The 22,623-nt window shown below is 46.3% G+C and overlaps 1 protein-coding gene and 1 non-coding gene across 3 annotated transcripts in view; one reads left to right on the top strand and one right to left on the bottom strand.

Moving 5' to 3' along the window:
- Nucleotides 1-13,795, bottom strand: part of HMOX2 (heme oxygenase 2) — a 53,514-nt gene extending 39,719 nt beyond the window's left edge. The window contains exon 1 of one of the 2 annotated variants that reach the window (XM_063099529.1): nucleotides 13,687-13,795. The gene's annotated coding sequence lies outside the window, so the exon portion shown is untranslated. The remainder of the gene's footprint in view (nucleotides 1-13,686) is intronic. The other variant, XM_063099530.1, reaches the window with a different exon arrangement.
- Nucleotides 13,796-20,217: 6,422 nt separating this feature from the next.
- TRNAV-GAC (transfer RNA valine (anticodon GAC)) lies at nucleotides 20,218-20,290 on the top strand. The gene has a single exon. It is a non-coding gene; the product is annotated as a tRNA-Val (tRNA).
- The last annotated feature ends 2,333 nt before the right edge of the window (nucleotides 20,291-22,623 follow it).

The following is a 22,623-nucleotide window of genomic DNA, read 5'->3' as shown; positions in this document are numbered from 1 at the left end:
AATGCCAATTGGAGTCTCTCAGTCCAAGTAATTTGATCCCCTGGTCCCTTAGTAGCCTCATAGAGGGGCTGGGTCATTTCAGCAAAGTTGAGAATCCATAAGTGACAGTATCCCTCGGCTCCTAGGAATTCTTGAACTTGCCTTTTAGTCTTTGGCTCTGGTATATTTAGGATGGCTGTTATGCAGTCACGGGACAATTTCCTTTCCCCTGCGCTTCAGATATATCCCTAATATGTTGCCATCAGGGAGCAAAGTTTGGCCTTGTTAGCGGATACCCGGTATCCTAGGTATTGTAAGGTCTTTAATAAATCCCCTGTGGCTTGTTTACAAATCTCCAGGGTGGGTGCAGCTAATACCAAGTCGTTGACATATTGTAACAGTGTTATATTTGATCCCCACTTTACCTTGAAATCTTGGAGGTCTCGGCTCAGCGCTTCATCAAACAGCGTAGGTGAGTTTTTAAATCCTTGGGGCAGTCTAGTCCATGTTAGTTGACCAGAGTAGCTTCCATCTGGGGCTTCCCATTTGAAGGCACACAGAGCCTGGCTGATTTTGGCTAGGGGCAGACTGAAGAAGGCATCCTTTAAATCCAACACTGTATAAACCTGATGGAGGGGATTAACCAGGCTCAACAACATATAGGGATTTCGTACAGTTGCGTGGATAGTTTCCAACCTCTTATTGACTTCCCGGAGGTCCTGGACAGGCCTGTCGTCATTTGTCCCTGGCTTTTGGACTGGTAACAAGGGAGTATTCCAGCTAGACTTGCAAGGCACTAGTATCCCTTCTTGTTTTAATTTATTGATGTGAGGTTCTATCCCTTGTTGTGCCTTTAACGGAAGAGAGTATTGTTTTACTCTGATGGGGGTGGCAGTTGCCATGAACTGGACCACTATTAGAGGTTGATGCCTTGCTAGCCCAGGGGGATTAGACTCAGCCCAGACCTGGGGCACAAGTTTCATGTAATAATCTAGCAATTCTTGGTGGTTGGAGGTTTTATCCTCCTGCAATTGTTCTGGCAAGAGCTTATATTCTTCGAACAAAGGCAGCGTCACCAAAAGGGTGGCAGGATGCTCCCAGTTAGTGGAGCAGCCTGTGACTTAAAAGTGATAGTTGCTCCCAGTTTGTGGAGTTTATCTCTGGCCAATAAAGGCAGTGGGCAGTCAGGCATTAAAATGAACGAATGAGTGACTGTGTTCTTGCCTAAGTCGGTGAGTCGCCCTTCTGTCCATAAACAAAATTTAGTTTTCCCTGTGGCCCCTTGAATGGCAATGGGGCCTTATTACTAGGCAATTCTGGTTTTTTCAGTACAGAGTAACTAGCCTCCATGTCCACCAGAAATGATACTGGTTGGCCCCCTACTTGAAGAGTAAGCATGGGTTCCTGGGGGTTAAGGGGCATGGAACCCTGACCCCATCAGTCTTCTGTGTCTTCACCCAAATGAAGCACAGTATTAGTCTTTTCAGGCTTTTCCTGTAACCAGGGGCAAGTTTTTTTCCAATGACCTTTTTCCTTACAGTAGGCACATTGGTCTTTATTCAGTGGTGGGTGTTTTTTCACCCCCATGTTGACTGTTCCTTTAGGGGCCTGAGGTTTCTTGGGTTGGCCTTGTGTGGCCAGCAGAACCATAGTCAGTCTTTTAAGCTTCAGGTAGGTCGCGATTTGCGAAAACCTTTTGGGCTATTTCTACCAACTCTGAAAGAACCTTGCCCTCAAATCCCTCTAATCTTTGCAACTTCCATTTTATATTGGGTGCAGATTGAGTTACAAAGGCCAAATTAATTGCCCTTCGATTTTCCGGTGCTTCCAGGTCTATGGGTGTATAGATCCGGTACGCCTCTAGGAGGCGCTCTAAGAATGCACTTTGGAGATTCGGTAGGCTGCTGGATTACTTCACTAACCTTAGATAGGTTTGTGGGTTTTCAGGCTGCAGCTCGAACCCCTCGTAACAGGACCTGGAGAAACCGATCGAGAGCCTCCTTACCTCTATTACTATTTGGGTCCCAATCGGGGCGGCAGGTAGGGAAGGGGCTACAGGGCTACCCACAAAATTAGCTTATGTATCGCTGGCTTGCTTGCATTGGCTAGATTGTGTCAGGTGCAAAAAATTCCCGCCTACCTAAAAATAAAAGCTGCGAGGTTTCAACTCGGGGCTGCGCTTCTCGATTGGCCTGCGTTTCTCGATTGGCCTGCGTAGCCCTGGCTGCCAGAAATAAACTCTTTTCCTTTTCCTATCACCCAGTTCTCATGGGCAAATTTCTTTTACCCGTTAGACGTTGGCCATAACATTTGGGGGCTCGTCCGGGATCCCTTAAGCCTCTCGAGAACCGTCCTTTTGGCCTTGGGAATTTTTGGATCTCTAGGGGGGAATTCCTGAAAAAGACATTCTTCAGCCCAAGAGAGACAAACCCATGGCAGGCGCCATTGAATTTGGTGAGTCGACTCCTTGACTGGGAAAAAGGCTAGTCTGGATGCAGCCGTAGATGCCTCTTTCACTGGATCAAATGAGATGTTGTTCTGATCCGTTGGGACCTTTTTTAGGTCATTGGGATTTTCATTTTGATATCGTTTGTTAGTTTCGGTCTGTGTTTAAGTCCTTTTGTTCGTCTAGTTTCATTTTGTGTCGTCTGTTATAAGTGTAGCTTGGCCATTTCTGCTCCACAGGACATCGTGGGACAAGGATCCTCCAGAACAACTGTCCTCCAATGTTTTCTTATGAACTTTAACACCTTCCGAGAGAAGGCTGCAGACTTTGGGGCCTCCATGGACCCCAAAGTCTTGCGTGTCCTTTGTGAAACTGATTGGCCAGGCTTCAATGTCGCTGGCCATCAGAGGGCTCCCTTAGCCCCCCATTAGCTCAGGCTGTCAGACGGGTCATCTTCGGAAAACCCAGACACCCTGATCAGATACCTTATATTCTCATTTGGATTGAAATTCTGTCTTACCCTCCTCCTTGGTTAAAAAGATGTTTTCCAGGTTTAAAGAAAAATGCTCGCCACCGAGAGACCGCCGCCATTCTCCTGATGAAACTGCGCCCTGATTCTACCCCTAAGCAAGTTTTATCAACCGCTCCAGAGGAGCCGGACCTGATCTTCCACTCTCCACCTTACGCAGAGGACCCCACCCAAGTGTCTAACCCACTAATCTCTCCCCCACACCCGCTCTGGGGCCTCTTATCATTTCCAGAGTCCCGCCCCACCAGTGTCCCCTCCTTCCGCTGCTTCCCCTTCTTCACCTTCCTCAACTGCTTCCCCTCCTGGACTTTTCCTCTTGTGTGAGGCCGCAGGGGTAAATGACCCTTTTATGGCATATGTCCCCTTTTCCACCAGTGATCTTTACAACTGGAAAAACCAGAACCCTTCCTTTTCCGCCCATCCGCACGGTCTCATTTCTCTGCTTGACTCTGTCTTTTATACTCACCAGCCCACCTGGGATGATCCTCAACAACTGTTCACTTCTGAGGAATGGGAACGAATCCACCGAGAGGCCCAACGGGCTGTCCTGGGCCCCAGTGGAATCCCCACGGATGACCCTGAGCGATTGGCTGCTGTTTTCCCCACCCACCGGCCCGATTGGGAACTAAACAGTAATAGAGGTAAGGAGGCTCTCGATCGGTTTCTCCAGGTCCTGTTACGAGGGGTTCGAGCTGCAGCCTGAAAACCCACAAACCTATCTAAGGTTAGTGAAGTAATCCAGCAGCCTACCGAATCTCCAAGTGCATTCTTAGAGCGCCTCCTAGAGGCGTACCGGATCTATACACCCATAGACCTGGAAGCACCGGAAAATCGAAGGGCAATTAATTTGGCCTTTGTAGCTCAGTCTGCACCCAATATAAAACGGAAGTTGCAGAGATTAGAGGGATTTGAGGGCAAGGTTCTTTCAGAGTTGGTAGAAATAGCTCAAAAGGTTTTCGCAAATCGCGACCCATTTGAAGATAAGCAGCTTAAAAGACTAACTAAGGTTCTGCTGGCCACACAAGGCCAACCCAAGAAACCTCAGGCCCGTAAAGGAGCAGTCAACAAGGGGGTGAAAAAATGCCCACCATTGGATAAAAACCAATGTGCCTACTATAAGGAAAACCAGTATTATTTCTGGTGGACACGGGGGCTACATACTGTGTACTGAAAAAAACCAGAATTGCCTAGCAATAAGCCCCCTATTGCCATTCAAGAGGCCATAGGAAAAACTAAAATTTTGTTCATGGACAGAAGGGTGACTCACCGACTTAGGCAAGAACACAGTCACTCATTCATTCATTTTAATGCCTGACTGTCTAGTGACTTTATTGGGCAGAGATTTACTCCACTAACTGGGAGCAACCTGCCACCCTTTTGGTGACACTGCCTTTGTTTGAAGAATATAAGCTCTTGCTAGAACAATTGCAGGAGGATAAAACCTCCAACCACCAAGAATTGCTAGATTATTACATGAAACTTGTGCCCCAGGTCTGGGCTGAGTCTAATCCCCCTGGGCTAGCAAGGCACCAACCTCCAATAGTGGTCCACCTCATGGCAACTGCCACTCCCATCAGAGTAAAACAATACTCTCTTCCGTTAAAGGCAAGACAAGGGATAGAATCTCACATCAATTAATTAAAACAAGAAGGGATACTAGTGCCTTGCAAGTCTAGCTGGAATACTCCCCTGTTACCAGTCCAAATGCCAGGGACAAATGACGACAGGCCTGTTCAGGACCTCCGGGAAGTCAATAAGAAGGTGGAAACTATCCATGCAACTGTACCAAATCCCTATATGTTGTTGAGCCTGGTTAATCCCCTCCATCAGGTTTATACAGTGTTGGATTTAAAGGATGCCTTCTTCAGTCTGCCCCTAGCCAAAATCAGCCAGGCTCTGTGTGCCTTCGAATGGGAAGCCCCAGATGGGAGCTACTCTGGTCAACTAACATGGACTAGACTGCCCCAAGGATTTAAAAACTCATCTACACTGTTTGATGAAGGACTGAGCCGAGACCTCCAAGATTTCAAGGTAAAGTGGGGATCAAATATAACACTGTTACAATATGTCGATGACTTGCTATTGGCTGCACCCACCCTGGAGATTTGTAAACAAGCCACAGGGGATTTATTAAAGACCTTACAATACCTAGGATAACGGGTATCCGCTAAAAAGGCCGAACTTTGCTCCCTGATGGCAACATATTTGGGATATATTTAAGTGCAGGGGAAAAGAAATTGTCCCCTGACAGCATAACAGCCATCCTAAATATACCAGAGCCAAAGACTAAAAGGCAAGTTCAAGAATTCCTAGGAGCCGAGGGATACTATCGCTTATGGATTCTCAACTTTGCTGAAATGACCCAGCCCCTCTATGAGGCTACTAAGGGACCAGGGGATCAAATTACTTGGACTGAGAGACTCCAATTGGCATTCAACAACATAAAGGCCGCTCTTACATAGGCTCCAGCCCTGGCACTGCCCAATCTAGAAAAGCCTTTTACCTTATTTGTGGCCAAAAACAAGGGCATCGCAAAGGGGGTGCTAACCCAAGATCTAGGGCCATGGAAATGACTGGTGGCTTACTTGTCACGCAAGCTGGACCCAGTGGCCACCAGCTGGCCCACATGCTTACGAACTACAGCTGCAACTGCACTCCTAGTAAAAGAAACTAATAAGTTAACCTTGGGCCAGCCCCTAAATATTGTTACCTCTCATGGGGTAGAGACTATACTAAAAACCCCACCAGGAAAATGGATTTCAGATGCAAGGTTAACTCATTACCAGACCCAACTGCTTGGACCCGAACATATTACATTCTCCAACCCGGTTGCTCAAAATCTGGCCACCTTGCTCCCTGACAGTGACCCTGACTGCTGCAAAGTCACACATGATTGCCTTGAAATCTTAGCCGCCTTCCAGGACACCCAACGGGGGTTGCAAGACACTCCTCTCAAGGAGGCAGAGCTAACTTTTCACAGATGGCAGCAGCTACATGGTTGACGGAGTCAGGTATGCAGGTGCCGCGGTGGCTACTCCTGAATGAGTACTATGGGCAGAAGCTCTCGGGTCCCAGACCTCAGCCCAGCGGGCAGAACTTATCGCTCTCACAAAGGCCCTTCAGCTTAGCGAAGGTAAGACTGTAAATATCTACACTGACAGTAGATATGCCTTTGCTACTGTACATTTACATGGGGCCCTCTACAAAGAAAGAGGGTTACTCACTTCAGAAGGAAAGACAAAAATGTTCCTGAAATTCTTGCACTATTAGAAGCTATTTGGCTTCCAACCAAGGTTGCAGTTATTCATTGCAAGGCACACCAAAAGGGAACAACTGTAGAAACTCAACGAAATAACTTCGCTGATAAGACTGCTAAAACAGTGACACTCCAACCAACCGGGACGTCAATCATAGCACCTTTGCTACCACAACCTCATTTGCCACTAAAACCTGAGTACTCTCCAGAAGACGAGAAAAAGGCTGAAACATCGGGATACCAAAAAAACATAACCACTGGGTGGTATGAATCAAAGGACAAAGCCATATGGCTACCAGAAAAAATGGGTCAACGCTTGGCTCATGAAATTCACCAAGCCACCCATTTAGGGGAAAAAAAGCTATTAGAATTAATTAGACAATCATTTAATTTTAATAATGCATCAAAAATTGTTGAATCATTAACTAACCGATGCCTTGCATGTACTCAAGTAAACTCTAAACAGGTCACTCATGGATGGTCTGGAGTTCGACAAACAGGTAATACTCCAGGAGAACATTGGGAAGTTGATTTCACTGAAGTTACGCCTGGAAGGTATGGATACAAATACCTGCTTGTATTAGTAGATACATAATCTGGATGGGTCGAGGCATTTCCTACCAAGTCTGAAACAGCCTGTATAGTAGTAAAAAAATTAATCAATGAAATTTTATCCCGGTTTGGGCTACCCACAACCCTCGGGTCAGATAATGGACCTGCCTTTACGGCACAAATACCCCAACAATTGGCCAAATGTTTGGGAATAAAATGGAAGTTACATTGCGCCTACCGCCCTCAAAGTCAGGACAGGTTGAGCGCATGAACAGAACTTTAAAAGAAACCTTGACTAAGCTTCATTTAGAAACTGGCGAAAACTGGGTAGACCTCCTTCCCTTTGCACTATTAAGGGTACGAAATTCCCCGTATAAACAGGGATATACACCTTATGAAATTCTTTTCGGTCGCCCCTCCCCTATTACCCAGGGTGCCAATGGAGGCTGACCCCCAAAAGCTGCCTGCCCCTATTTTGGGGGAACTTCAAACCCTACAACAGATTTGTTCACAAATCAGAAACAAACTAAATGCTAACGCTTCCCTTCCAAAGCAGGAGCCACCCGGACCCATCCCTCAACCTGGGGACCTGGTGTACATAAAGAAGTTAACTGCCTCGTCCCTCCAGCCCCGCTGGACTGGACCATACCTGGTGATCCTCAGCACGCCCACAGCTGTAAAGGTTGCCGGAAAGGACGCTTGGATACATTGGACTCACGTCAAACCGGCACTGAACTCAAACCCCAACACCGACTGCTGGAGTGTCCAGATCACCGACCGCCCAACTAAGACTAAAGAGACTTTAACATGCTTTTTAAAATTCAATCCCTAAGATAGCAATGATTTGCTATAGCTACAACAACAGGGGGGAATGTTAAGGGACGCCCCAACCCCTACTGACCTTAACATATGCATTCTGCTTCTATACAAATTGCTTGCTATAATAAATGGGGGAATAAACAGAGTAGCGTGGCCATTGCCATTTTAGGCGGCTCTGCCATTTTAGCCTGGAAAGTCCCTATGGGGAATCCAGGGTGGGGAGGGGCTACAGGGCTACCCACAAAATTAGCTTATGTATCGCTGGCTTGCTTGCATTGACTAGATTGTGTCAGGTGTGAAAAATTCCCGCCTACCTAAAAATAAAAGCTGCAAGAGGTTTCAACTCGGGGCTGCACTTCTCGATTGGCCTGCGTAGCCCTGGCTGCCAGAAATAAACTCTTTTCCTTTTCCTATCACCCGGTTCTCATGGGCAAATTTCTTTTACCTGTCGGACATTGGCCATAACATTCTGATTCGTGACTGTATAAGAACAGAGAGTAGAAAAAACACTTTGGTTTTTTGCCCCATCTCAGATACCTAGAAAAGCCACAAGCAAAGGTGGAAAAGCAATAACCTACAGCAGCTAGTTGCCCTACACTTCTCTATTTTTGGGTCTACTAGTATGCCTTTTATAAAACGCAAAGTCTAGGGCCGGCCGGTGGCTCCCTTGGGAGAGTGTGGTGCTGATAACAGCAAGGCCAAGGGTTCAGATCCGTATATAGGGGTGGCTGGTTAGCTCACTTGGGAGAGTGTGGTGCTGACAACACCAAGTCAAGGGTTAAGATCCCCTTACCGGTCATCTTTAAAAAGAAAAAAGAAAAAGGAAAAAGAAAAAAACAGAGTACAAACATTTGAAAATTTTGCTGATTTTGATAAATACCCAAGTACATGGTAAAGAAATGGATGTTTTTGTTTTTTTGTTTTGTTTTGTTTTGACCAGTAAGGGGATCGCAACCCTCGGCGAGGTGTGGTCTGCACCACGCTCAGCCAACGAGCGAACTGGCCATCCCTATATAGGATCCGAACCCGCAGCCTCGGCGCTACCAGCGCCACACTCTCCTGAGTGAGCCACGGGGCTGGCCCAAGAAATGGGATATTTTTTAAGTTATTTTCTAAACAGTGGGATACTATTACTATGCAAAGAGAAGACTTGACTCTCCCCTTGCCTTCTTATACAAAAAGAAGGGAGTGAGGAGTTAACATCTTCCAGGCAGAAGTGAATGGACTGCCCAGGCCCCACTGCAATATATTTTTTTTCATCTGCCTTTGAACACTGCTATCTGGATCCCTCTACCAACCCACACTCAGTTTTGCTCATTGATTCTATCCCTTTTCCTTCCTGCCCTCCTCCAGACTGCCATGAAAATAGTTCCAGATGACAACAGTTCCTCCGGAACAGCACACAGTGGTCTTTCCTGAGAGAACAGCAGATCAAGTATCTATGGAAAGGGATGACTACACTTGCACAGGTGACATTACATATTATCATCAATAAACATTTATCATGCTTAAGGGCTCTGTGACTACAAAGAGCGCTAAGATCTTGTTTCGGACTTCAAGTAGCTTTCAATCTAGACAGAGATAAGTAGGGGGAAAAAAACACATAACAAGGTGCACCGTTCTAGAAATACTAACCGTACGCAGTACAGACAAAAGTGCTAAAGACAGAGCCTTATGTTCCAGAGTTTCTGGAACAGCTCTAATTTCAAATATCCTGTCCCACCCATTCCTTCTGTATACCTGTATGCTCAGACCATAGGTCCCAGTGTTTGGCATAAAAAATATGATCATTACAGCTACTTATGAGGCAAGCCAGCCTACTAGATTTACTATAATCATGATAGTATTATGTTGCCAGATTTTTTAAATCAAGCTACCACCTTCCCACAGCACTACCATGAGGCTCTCAAGTAACTGTAGGATTGAATACAAGATACAGTAAAACCAGTCTTCTAAAACTAAGACAGATCATCAAGAGAAAGGCAGGAAGCTGAGAGTATTTAGAAAAAGTCAGGCAGGGTGGATACAAGACACCAGTCTCTGTCAGCCATTCTTCCCCAAAGTTCTTTTAAAATTACTGAGAATTATGACAATAATTAGACCTATGATAATCCTGGGAAGGAAATATATCTATTTGTGTGACAAAAATTAACTTTCCCCCTAAGCAGAAAGAAGAAAATATCCACTTAGTTGGCCCCTGGCATACAAACTGATAACAATTATCACCATGCAACAATCACCTCTTCCTTTCCTCTTTTGCTGTCCCTTCCCTCATGTATTCTATTCACTTACCTCTCTATCCTCCTCACCTGCCCACTCCCATCTCTGTCTAGACTGTGTGATTTGGACAAAGGGACATGAAGGGAAACTCTCAAGAAGTTAGATTCTCAGTCCCAATCCCAAACTTACCGCAACAAAAAAGCATGGAAATCCCTGTTTTAGATCAATAAGCAGCATTCAAAGGCACCAGAGTTTAAAGCTCATCAAGTATTAATCTCATTTTTTTAGACACAGAAACTAAAACTCAAAGGATTTAAATGTATTTCTAATGGTCAAAGATACACTAACATGACTTCCTTTTTCTTTTTGAAACAAACCATTTACTTTTCACTCTTTTTTTTAAAAAAAAGATGACTGGTAAGGGGATCTTAACCCTTGACTTGGTGTTGTCAGCACCACGATCTCCAAGTGAGCTAACCGGCCATCCCTATATAGGGGTCTGAACCTGTGGCCTTGGTGTTATCAGCACCACACTCTCCCAAGTGAGCCACAGGCTGGCCCTCTAAGTCTTTTTTTTTTTAAAAGATGACCGGTAAGGGGATCTTAACCCTTGATTTGGTGTTGTCAGCACCACCCTCACCCAATGAGCTAACCGGCCATCCCTATACGGGATCCGAACCCCCGTCCTTGGTGTTGTCAGCACCACACTCTCCCGAGTGGAGCCACGGGCCTGCCCAAAGTCTTTTAAAATTATATCAAAACAACTTTAAAACCTGTTCACTGAGAAGAGACCCTTGACTTTAATTGCTGTTTTGAAATGCCTAGTTAACAGATCACAATATTGCCCTGGGAAGTTTGAATATAGATGTGGTTGATATGATGACCCAGAAAGAGTTCCGGGCTCCATTTCAACCGCAATTTAGATGTAAATATCTATATGACCTTACATTATTTATAGTGAACCCCAATAACTAATGTTATTCTTAAATGGAAACACACTGATCATTCAGAAAGAATTTCTTACAATATATATAAATAAATGTAACTACATAATCTGCAAACATATGTAATGTTGCTAGACCAGTACTGTATTTCTATACTGTGTGTCAAATTTATTGGAAATTTAAAAAGAAAATTTGAGGAGCTCACTGACTTCATTAGTTGGTTTTAAAATGTGTAGCACAACTGAAAACATCATCTATGGTAAATAAATGGAGTCAATATGGAAAAGTAAAGTACAGAGTGATAATATCAAAGAGCAACTGAGTGGTCACCTGAGTATAATTTCCTCTGGTACAAAAGACCTCTAAACTGGCCAGTCATCAAAAAAATAAAATAAAAAGATTCATATCTCTCTCTCTCTCTCTCTCTCTCTCACACACACACACACACACACACACACACACACACACACACACACACACACACACACACACACACACACACACACACACTGCTAGCAACAATTAACTGGTAATGGTACTGCTTTTCAGCAGTACAAAAATATCCTGAGAAATTATTCAGATTACAACAAAACACAGAGCTTTCATCCTATGTTTTTGCAAATAGAAACCTACTAGATATAATAAATTAAGTTGCAGATAATCTTCACTGTGTTGTACACAAAAGGAGAGGTGACACAGACCACTTAATTCTCATTGGCTACTATCAGAAAAGATTGCATTAAATGTCTATTTATTTTGTTTTGTTTTATTTTGTTTTGGGTTTTTTTGCGGCTGGATCCAAACCCTTGACCTTAGTGTTTAAATGTCTATTTATAACATTTTAGCTAACTATGTCCAATAATATACAGGAGGAAATTTATAGTTAAAGTTTTTCATCTCTTTTCTCTCCAAGGAGTTACAAGCTGAATTCTAAATTTTACACTGAAATACACAATTCCAATTTTCAAATAGATCTTCCTCCTGGAGAAGTGATATTCCAGTTTTTGGCACAATCCTGATGCAGAGCCTAACTGTCCTGTGAAGAGAATCAGCTGTTAAATGGAAATCAAAAAAAATCAAGGTAGCCCCAGCTGTCCAGTTTTGCAAGTTTTCAACATACTTGATGAGGAGTGAGCTAAAGGCAATGAACGCTTTACTTTCTGTAACTCATCTCATTGGCATTGGCATTTCCAAAGTAGCTCATATTCTTGACTCTGGTGACTCAGCAGCATCTCAAGTTACTGGCCCAAGCAAAGGAAGAAAGGAAATCAAGTCAGACAACGAAGGAATCACAGGATTTCCCTCTTCAAATCTCCAGTTTGATGAAGTCATTCAATGAGTGTGCGAGTTTACAAGACCTGGCAAATTCCCACACCCTCACCAGTACTTTGACCTAGATACTGTATTTGAACTTTTCCAATTTTATCAGGTAAACTTATAAATGCCCCTCTGATCTGTGAACTCTTGGTAAGCAAAGATTATGTCTTGTGATACTTCTTGAAAAAACTAATTAATAAACGACAGGTTTACTTATATATTCCTTAACACCCTTCCCAAAGAAACACTAAAATTTTTAATTAGGGAGTTAAAATTTTAATGAAAACACAATGGTTAACACCATACCAGAAATTCAAAACCACAAAACCAGTAAGCTTGTTTCCTTTTATTTGAGAGGACAGTTTAAGGGGAGTGGGAAAGCCAGTTCAAAGGACATAATCGGGGCTGGCCAGTTAGCTCAACTAATTAGAGCACAGCCTTATAACACCAAGATCAAGGGTTTGGATCCCTTTACCTGCCAGCAGCCAAAAAAAAAAAAAAAAAGGGACATAATCCATATTCGATCTCTACAGTTCCATTTAGGAAAGGGCATGGTACCTGAAGGTAGACCACCAGGTTCAAGATCATCTGTGCCATCTTCTTGGCTGTAAATATAGGTCAAGACACTTTTCACCATTGACTCCATTTTACTAGGGAGAAAACTATCAACTCAAGACGTTTCTGAAAGGCTGAGGGCGTCCTCAACGGGAGAGCATTCATTATACAGTGTTTATTTTTTTCAGTTACGCTAAGCCTTGTCTCGTTTATGGCGGCACCAACATAGCACAGTAAGGAGGTACAGCCACAGGCCACAACAACCGGTTCATCAGAACCAATTTAAATGGCATGACACAAACAGGCCTTGTGCAAAGACTGTGCACGACGGCCCTGATAGCTTTTACAGGGCAATAAATACACCTAGAGCACTGTGCTCAGGAGGTGACAGGTAAACTCCCTGTCCAGACTAACCTGCTTCCCCCACAGTGGATCCCTCCCAATCAGGCACTGTGCACCAAGGCGCACCAGAGGTCACTCATGAAATCACGACGGAGACTCAAGAAACACTCCAGACTGAGGTGAGTTACAGAAGGTAGGGCAGAGCCCGGCCAGTGCCCACAGCTCCAATCTCCAATGCCGGGGACAGGTCCGGGTCCCCTCGGACCCAGGTGGACGGACCTGCCGGGCCCGGGGGCAGCGACTGCAAGCCCAGCGCGCAATGCCAATCCCTTCAGCCGCCCCTCGGGGGGGTCGCCTCGCCAACGCCACTCGTGACACTGGGAAGGGTGGGCCCACCGGGGACACCTGAGGCGCCGCTCAGGCCCCCAGGCCCGCGAAACGTCTTCTAGAAAGCGGCGGCCGGGTTCCACCCTCACGTGACAAACCCCCCCCCCCGCGCTGGTCCACTTCCTGTCCCCGGTTCCCTCTGTCGCCCCCTCCCCGGCTCACCCGGCTTGCGGCCGCCCCCCGTCCGGGTCTCCCCTCAGGCCGGCGCAAGGGACTCAGCGGGCCGCGGCCCTCCGAGCCGATCTTCCGAGGGCCCGGGCTGGGTCGGGGCCCGCCGAGGGGGCGGCGCGGCCCCGGCCGAGAGCCAGGAAGGAGGCCAGGGAGGACGCGGGCCACTCACCTGCCGCGGGTCCGCCCGGTGCGGCAGTCAGTCCGCGATCAACGTGCCAGTCAGCAACCCCCTCAGGCGCCGCTGCCGCAGCCGAGCGGGCGGGGCAGGGCGGTGCGACGTGGGCACGCAGCGCGGGGCGTGTCCTGCGAGGACACGCCCCCTGCGCACAGCGGAAGATGCGTGGCACGTGGCTCCATCTGCCGGTCCGCAGAGGCCCCAGATCCAGCCTACTGGGGTGCTTCGGCACGAATGCTGGACAGCAGGACACCAAGAGCAACTGTTTAGGAGGACGCTTCTGGACCACACGCTCTTCTTGCCCAATGTCGTTTAATCTTTTCTGTCCACTCAGTGATGTAAGAAATCGCGTTGTCAACCTTGACATCTCCCTCTTGGGCACTTGCCACTTCAGTCTACTAACAGTCCTGTGCGAGACCCAGGGCAAAGCGTCTATCTCGACTCCGGCCTCCTCTGCTACCCGTCTTGTACCTGGTCTCCGTGCGTCGGCCTTGCCCATTCTTCAAACTACAGCCAGAAGGATCTTTTAAAACCCTAGATGAGATCCTTGCCTTTTGCTTAAAACCCTTCCACAGCTCCCCCATCGCTCCCCATTCTTGCCTTACTCTGTGAGTCCCTACGCAATCGCTAGGCTAGACCATGCCACCACCTCTTCAGGCTCATCTCGCGCGCGGGGCTCCACCGTTCTGTTCAAGCAGTCATTTCCTTAACCACCCGACTGACTACAGACTAAATAACTAGTAATAGCCAGTGTTGGCAAAGGTGTGGGAAACACATGTGGAAAACACGCAGTGTTCGTAGGAGTTATTGGGGGAGGGGGAGACAGGCTGGCAAGATCTGTTAAAATTTAGAAGGGGCATACCCTTTGATCCAACAATTCAATTTCTGAGTCGCTGTTCTAGAGACAGACCATTGTTTTTGGACTGAGTTCCCACACTAGGCCCCAAAAGATCAGACTGAAAATCAAAATGCTCAGTTGTTTAGAATTATAACATCAAAGTCATGGGTTCAGATCCCCATACTGTCCAGCTGCCAAAATAAATAAATAAATATAAAAATAAAAATGGAGTCACCCTAGCTCAATTTCATATCACTTAGGTTTCAGTCTGACCTTCTGAGAAGTCAGGTGAAAGAGCCAATTTCCCCAGTTTAAATTTTTAGTAAACATGATAATGAAGTTCTCTCAGCTTTAACCCTTACACAAAAGAGACAGCCTGAAATAACCTGGTGTTAACTAGTCAGTTATTTTTCTATTCTTTCTCTCTGTCCCCACCTTACAAGGAAAATAACTTTGTTTTGTTTTTTTGGCCCTTGACCTTGGTGTTATACCACCGTGCTCTACTCAACTAAGCAATCAGCCAGCTCTCAAGGAAGGGACTTTGAAATGACCAATCTGCTTTGTTGTTCTTTGTTTCTGCTTTGGGGAAAGTTAGGGGAATTTATTTTTAAAATTCTATTTTCTTCTTTTTTTTTTTTTTTTTAAAGATGACTGGTAAGGGGATTTTAACCCTTGACTTGGTGTTGTCAGCACCACGCTCTCCCAGTGAGCTAACTGGCCATCCCTATGTGGGATCCAAACCCGTGGCTTTGGTGTTACCAGCACCGCACTCTCCCGAGTGAGCCACTGGCGGGCCCTAAAATTCTATTTTCTTATCTCCTGTAAAATTTTTTGGCTCACTGGGCCGGCCTGTGGCTCACTCGGGAGAGTGCGGTGCTGATAACACCAGGGCCACGGGTTCGGATCCTATATAGGGATGGCCAGTTGGCTCACTGGCTGAGCGCGGTGCTGACAACACCAAGTCAAGGGTTAAGATCCCCTTACCGGTCATCTTTTTAAAAAAAAAAAAAAAAAAAAATTTTTTGGCTCAGGACCTCAAAAATGGGATGAGAGCTTAGAACTGTAAGGATTTCAGGGCCAGGACTGTTAGAGAAGGGGGAACCACCCCGTGTCATCAAAGGGCTTCCTACTGGCTAGAGTTGGTGTGTGCTCTCCCCTGTGACAAGGGGCTGAAGCCTGAGGGAGAGTGAAGTGACCCTGGTTTCCAGAGGGGGGTGAAATCTTGAGACAGGAATAAAGTAGGGACAAGAGACACTCCAGGGAGGCTGCTAATAAAGATCCAGACTGGATCAGCCAGAGCCTGTGCAATACGCAGGACAGGAGGGGCAGAGATCAGCCCCTACGCGTTTGCACATGGGACAGAAAGGATGGAGAAGGTTGGGGTGCACGCCTGTCTCTCTGGCAAAGATGCCTATGCACTTTGGCATATACCTTCACTTGATAATAAAGCCCTATCATGTTCCATTTCTCAGCCTCCCTCTTCTTTCCTCTTGCTGGTCCATGAAAGAAGAATCTTTCTGGATCAAGAACCTGTATATGCCATCCAGTAACCATCTGACAGCCAAGAGTGGGTGCTGATGGCACCGATCCTTTCCAGTTGTCCAGGAGAAGCAGCTGCAGCCAACCCTGCATCATCTGGCACCTGAGGAACTAAGCCTGCGGAAGGCCTCCACCTGGCTAATGGCTCCCACCCAGGCCCTGTTCCACCAGGAAACCAGAGCAGTTTTCACTTTCCACTGCAAGAAGGAGTAACTCAGACATTCGTGGTCACAGCCAGCCTGTTACTGGGCCCAAGTCCTGCTGCATGCCCCAAAACAAAACCTGGCTTGGCTCACCAAAATCTATTACCCCAGGGCACTCAGCTCCCAGCTGAGGCTTGCCTAAATCATGTCACCAAACCTGGGTCTGGCTGCCTACCCCCAAACAAAAACAAAATGGAAGTCAGCTTTTATTCAGGAACACCTGTGACCTGAGAAGAGATGTCAGGCTAACCCATCTCTACAGTAAACCTGAAGGAGATTGGCCAACCCAAAGCCATCTCCAAGACTCAGATTTACTTAGGGTTTTTTTTAAGAGGGGGTTAAGGAAACGGAATGTGGGAAATGAAAAGCAGGAGGGAGGGGGATGTGAGCTGTGCCGGCTCTGTGCAGGGAGCCAGGTGTAAATTCTGGTCAAGGCTCTGTCTGGCTTCTGTTCTCGTCCTGATGTTATCTTAGGGTCCTGTTTCGGGGTGGAATTAGCACAGCTTTATTGACACTTTTCTTGGTTTCTCGGGATCAGGATAGTACATGTCTCATTGCAATTCCACAGCTCCAGGCTGACTGGAAAACAACTTTACATTTATGTAAATAATGTCATCTTGCCCCATAAACAAGTTTCAAAATATCAAATAACCATGAGAAAAGAGGGAACTCAGAGAAATGTATACCAAGAAAAAAACTGCCATCTTTTAAAATCTAGAGCCCATTTGGCTTTAGGTACAAACATGGCTTCAGTCCTGCTCACTCCAACATGCCCAAACCTGGCTTTGGGCAAATCTGAATAAGGAATCTCTTCTTCAGGGGAACACAACAACTATGCCAGAGCAAACACCTTGGGAGCAGAGCCTTAGGATGGATTTCAGCTGACTCCTTCCCCCTCAGCTGAGTGCAAGTAGAGCTAGGGCTTGGTCTCACAGACTCCTTGAGCCCGTTGCACAGACTGGGTCACAAACCCTTTACACACAGGTCTACGAGCTAGGTGATAGGAAAAGGTCCTGGGAGCCATGGGTGAAGTATTAATAGGCTTTATTCAGAGCTAGTAGCAGTCGACCTAATATGGCTTCCCAGAGAGTCCTCTCCAAGCTTCGCGCATCTGCGCCATTAGGCCTTTTTACTCAAGTCCACAATTCAAAAAAACAAAAACAAAAACAAAAACAAAAAACCCAGATGCACATGCACAATCACATTAGACAATAGCAAGGAACACCCATGTGCATGTGCATACCCCCCTCATATGCTGGCAAGACTCCGAACATATAAGGAGCCCTGACCATCTTCCTTATATTTTCCAAACAGTGCCCTTGTGCAGTCTGTACCCTGCACAGCTGTATGCAGCAGCCCTGTAGACATCCGGTCTCTCCCTTGGCTCCTTCAAGGTAGAAGTCACCAGGGATGGACCAGGTGAGAGAAGCAGTTCTCTAAGCAAACTAGAATTCTTCAACCTTTTTCTGTCTATAAAATCAACCTCCTCTGCACGGCTCATTGGAATCCTTATTCTATTTTATGGAATGACACATTTCCCAATTCTAGAATTGCAATAAGCCCAATTGAGATCTTCAAAAAGATTTGTTGTAATTTTATTCTTCGACAGGGGCTTAGCCTGTGCTTGACACATAGGACAGCCTAGTAAAGTTTATCATCATTAGTTTTGTCACTGGGCTGGGTCAACTGTCAAATGCTTTCCCACAAGTCTGTCATCAGCTATAAAGTCCCACAGAAACTGCTGAGTCACTGCTGAGTGCACTAGTCAGTAGCCAAATCTCTGCCCTCAAGTCCCAGGGAGTGCACAGAGTTGTGGGCAGGATGGGGTTTCAGAGAAAAGACCTTTGCCCCAGGCTGCCAAGCAGTCAGCTCACTGTCAGACAGTCCCCAAGCCCCAGCACTACTGGCCTGGGGGAGAGATATCATTCCCTGCCACTCAGTGCTGTAGCAAGCTGCAGATTCAGCTAGGCCAAAAGGTGCTGAAGTTGCTCTGAGCCTGGGAGGCTTCTCTGAATTAAACCTGGGCACCAGAGCTGGCTTCAAGGGTATGAGACCCATGCACAGGGTGCCATTCTTAGAAAGGCCCCAAGCTCACAAGGGCCCCATGCTTGCTTAATACTCTGCTGTCACTTTCTTGAAATTCTTAATTTTTTAAATTTTTTTATTTTATTATTATTATTTTTTTTTTTTTTTGTCTTTTTCGTGACCGGCACTCAGCCAGTGAGTGCACCGGCCATTCCCATATAGGATCCGAACCCGCGGCGGGAGCGTCGCTGCGCTCCCACCGCCGCACTCTCCCAAGTGCGCCACGGGCTCGGCCCATTTTTAAATTTTTTTAAAAGATGACGGGTAAGGGGATCTCAACCCTTGGCTTGGTGTTGTCAGCACCACACTCAGCCTGTGAGCTAACCGGACATCCCTATATAGGGATCCGAACCCGTGGCCTTGGTGTTATCAGGACCGTACTCTCCCGAGTGAGCCATGGGCCGGCCCTTCTTTTCTTTTCTTTTTTTTTTAAACTGTCGTAGCTCTAGTAGATATCAGAGCAGAGAGAGAGAGAGAGAGAGAGAGAGAGAGTGTGTGTGTGTGTGTGTGTGTGTGTGTGTGTGTGTGTGTGTGTGTAGCTGGCCAGTACATGGATCTGAACCCTTGACCTTGGTGTTATAACAACATGGTCTAACCGAATGAGCTAACTGGCCAGCCCAAAATTCTTAATTTCTGAACAAGGGGCTCCGCATTTTCATTTTGCACTGGGTGTGCAAATTATTTAGCTGGTCCTGCTGGGTACCTTCTTGTCTGGATTTACTGTATTACCTTAAAGTGGAGACTTGGGGACATTTGATTTTGTCATTTAACCCCATGCAACTGAAGAAAAACCTCATCTTTTATCACAGTTGTATATACTAGCATTACTGAATTAGGCTCTTGGGTCCAAGTCATAGAAATGAACAATGCACCCAGCAGTAAAGCAAGCAACACTTTATTAAAGAGGAGATTGGGCCGGCCCGTGGCTCACTCAGGAGAGTGTGGTGCTGATAACACTAAGGCCACGGGTTCGGATCCCATATAGGGATGGCCGGTTAGCTCACTGGGTAAGCGTGGTGCTGACAACACCAAGTCAAGGGTTAAGATCCCCTTTTCTTTAAAAAAAAAAAAAAAAGGGGGGTGCAGGTCAGGGTCCATTCTGTTCTTCCTGGTTGCATCATGAGCACATGCACATTTAGGGCTTTGGTCCTTGCACCTGCTCAGTAGGTCCAAGATGGTAGTGGTATTTATTGTCACCCCAGGAGGGTCATTGTTCTGGTCATCTTGAAGCTTTGTGCACATGTGGGAACTCCTAAAGGGGTCTTAAGGCTAATCTGTAACTTAATTTTTCCAATTACAGGAATCAAGCCTTAGGGAAGGGTTTTGCAACTCGGTGAATATCTATTCCCTTCTTATCTCAGTTTGTTTCATCAGGGCTGGCCATCAGGTAATCAAACACCATGAGGGGTCTCATGACTGAGGAGTGGAAAAGTAACAAAGTGTCCTCTTCAGGGAGAATGGAGTCAGTTTGGTTCACAGGCCTAGCCCTATTCTGTCTCACTTGGGTTCCACATAGTTGTCACTCAATGAGTTCCTACTGTGTGCTGGATATTGTGCTGGAAGGGAGAGACAGAGACAAGCAAGACAATGGGGCCACCTCTCAGAAAGCCCTTGGTCTAATATGGTAGAGACAATTTTGCACTGGGATAGAGAGCTGGAAGTGGAACAGGAGTAGTTCTAGGCCAGCCTAAGGGTAGGGAAGGGCTTCCGGGAGGAAATGGTAGTTACATGGAGTCTTGGGAATGAGTAGGAGTTAGCCCTATCAAAGATGATGGGAAGGGCCGGCCTGCCCCGTGGCTCACTTGGGAGAGTGTGGTTTGATAAAACCAAGACCACGGGTTCGGGTCCCTATATAGGAATGGCCGGTTAGCTCAGTTGGGAGAGTGTGGTGCTGACAACACCAAGTCAAGGGTTAAGATCCCCTTACCGGTCATCTTTAAAAAAAAAAAAAAAAAAAAGATGGTGGGAGGAAAATATTCCAGGCAAACTGCACAATTCTAACACAAATTCTGTTTTTTGGCGGCTGGCTGGTACAGGAATCTGAACCCTTGACCTTTGTTATGAGAAATGCCCTCACCTGTCTAATGCCAAAGGATGGACACGGAGACACGAGGTACAGCGAAGCGAGACTTTAATAATGGCCTCTCAAGTCCGGGTGTCTGTAAGTGGGACAGGCACATGGAAAAGGGCTGTAGCAAGGAATTTATTCCCTAGTACGCAAGTTCCTCCCCCCACTTCCTCATTGACTGAGTACTATGGTGTGCACAATCTCCTCCAATGATGCCTAAAATTCATTACCGCCTTGCAAGGAATCCCTTTGTCTGAGGATTTAGGACAAGCCTCTGAAAAAGGCCTGCTAAAGCCCTGTGAAGGGAGAAATACCAGGGAATGAAGAAAACAAAAGGAGCTAGCAACAATTACCATCTCAAGCAGAGGAACCCTCCGGGAAAATGAAGAAAACAAAAGGGGCTAGTAACTAATTACCATCTCAATAAAACACCCTTAGATAAGTTATTTCTGAAAATGAATCACTTCCTACTTTAGTGTTACCAACACCACTGCTCTAACCAACTGAGCTAACTGACTAGCTGTAGCACAAATTCTAACATAGAGTATGGAGGAGATTAAAAGAGATTTATGCAAGGTAAATACATAGAAGATATCTATATTTGTAAATATAAACACAAGTGGGATGGATAGTTAGCTCATTCAGTTAGAACATGACGCTGAGAACACCAAGGTCAAGGGTTTGGATCCCCAAAGCGGCCAGCTGCCAAAATAATAATAATTATTATTACTATTATTATATATGTAAACATAAATGTGTATTTATTAAGAGATGCATTTTATAGTAAAGATCAATATTTTATTTATTTATTTATTATTTTTTTATAAAGATGACCGGTAAGGGGATCTCAACCCTTGGCTTGGTGTTGTCAGCACCACGCTCAGCCAGTGAGCAAACCGGCCATCCCTATATAGGATCCGAACCTCCGCGCTACCAGCGCTGCAATCTCCCGAGTGAGCCACGGGGCTGGCCCTTGTGGACTATCTTGACAACTAGATTATAAGGTCGGGAAAACAGTGTCTGTAACTGCACTGCCACGGTAGTCCTTTTGATAGTCAATCAGCAAATATTTGGCGCCTTCTTTGTTACAGGTACTATTTCCGGTGCTAGGAATCAGGAGTGAACAGGAAAAGTATTTGCTCTGGAGAAGCTGCCATTCTCAAGGGGGTCAGTATACATTTTGGGATGAATGAATGAAAAAAAATGAATCCCGTCAGCAGTAAGCTTTGAGAAGAGAACTTAATTCTAATTCGTGCAAATCAGGAGTCAGGTTTACAAGAACTCCACCAGACAAGGCCTCTGGGGGTTCAGAGTCATGATCATTTATTTTAAGTGTCTTTAGGCTACACCCAATATCTGAAAATGCAGATATTCGTGAAAGATATCTCATTGTGGTTTTCTTGCTCAGCCAGTGAGCGCACTGGCCATCCCTATATAGGATCCAAACCCGCGGCCTCGGCGCTACCAGCGCTGCACTCTCCCGAGTGAGCTAAGGGGCCTGCCCTCATTGTGGTTTTAATTTGCATTCTCTGATATGAAAAAACCTGAACATCGAAGTGCTTAGTGGTCATTCTTTTACCTTCTTTTGTGAAGTTTCTGTTCAAATATTTTGACCATTTTTTAATTAGATTGTTTTGAGTCATTTTTTCTTCTTTTTTGGCGGCTGGCCGGTGCAGAGGTTGAACCCTGGACCTTGGTGTTAACAGCATACACTCTAATGTTCATGCAAGATAAAGAGTCAATTTTTCTCTTTCTTTCTTTCTTTTCCTTTCCTTCTTTTTTTTCCCCCTTGGCCAAGTCTTCACCCGCAGCATCCGGGTTTGCACGAATTCAGTTTACCCTCGCCTGAGGCGGGCAATCCCGGGACGAACCATCTGTGCCGACGGCGGGGGGTGGTCGGGTCTGCTGAGCGCGGAGTCAGGGTCGGGGCCGCGGGCATTCACAAGTCCGGCAGCCAGGGGTCCTCAGACACAGGCCATCTGGGAAGGGGGCTTTGCCAGGGTGGGGGTGGAGTTGCGTGTTGGGGCCGGCGCCTGGCGCGGGACTCCATTCCTCCCTCCGCAGTGGATTCTGCTGCAGAATCGCGGGCCCCCTTCCCTGGAGCGTCTCCCATTTGAGCCACTGCGAGGGGCTCACGCCGGTGGGTGGGGCCTGAGCCAGGAGTGGTCGGACCGAGGGGAGCAGAGAACCCAGCTAAG

The sequence above is a fragment of the Cynocephalus volans genome, chromosome 6 (genome assembly GCF_027409185.1).
Source record: "Cynocephalus volans isolate mCynVol1 chromosome 6, mCynVol1.pri, whole genome shotgun sequence".
Lineage (NCBI taxonomy): Eukaryota > Metazoa > Chordata > Mammalia > Dermoptera > Cynocephalidae > Cynocephalus > Cynocephalus volans.
The sequence above is the reverse complement of the archived record's forward strand: the minus strand, read 5'-3'. Positions and strand labels throughout refer to the sequence as shown.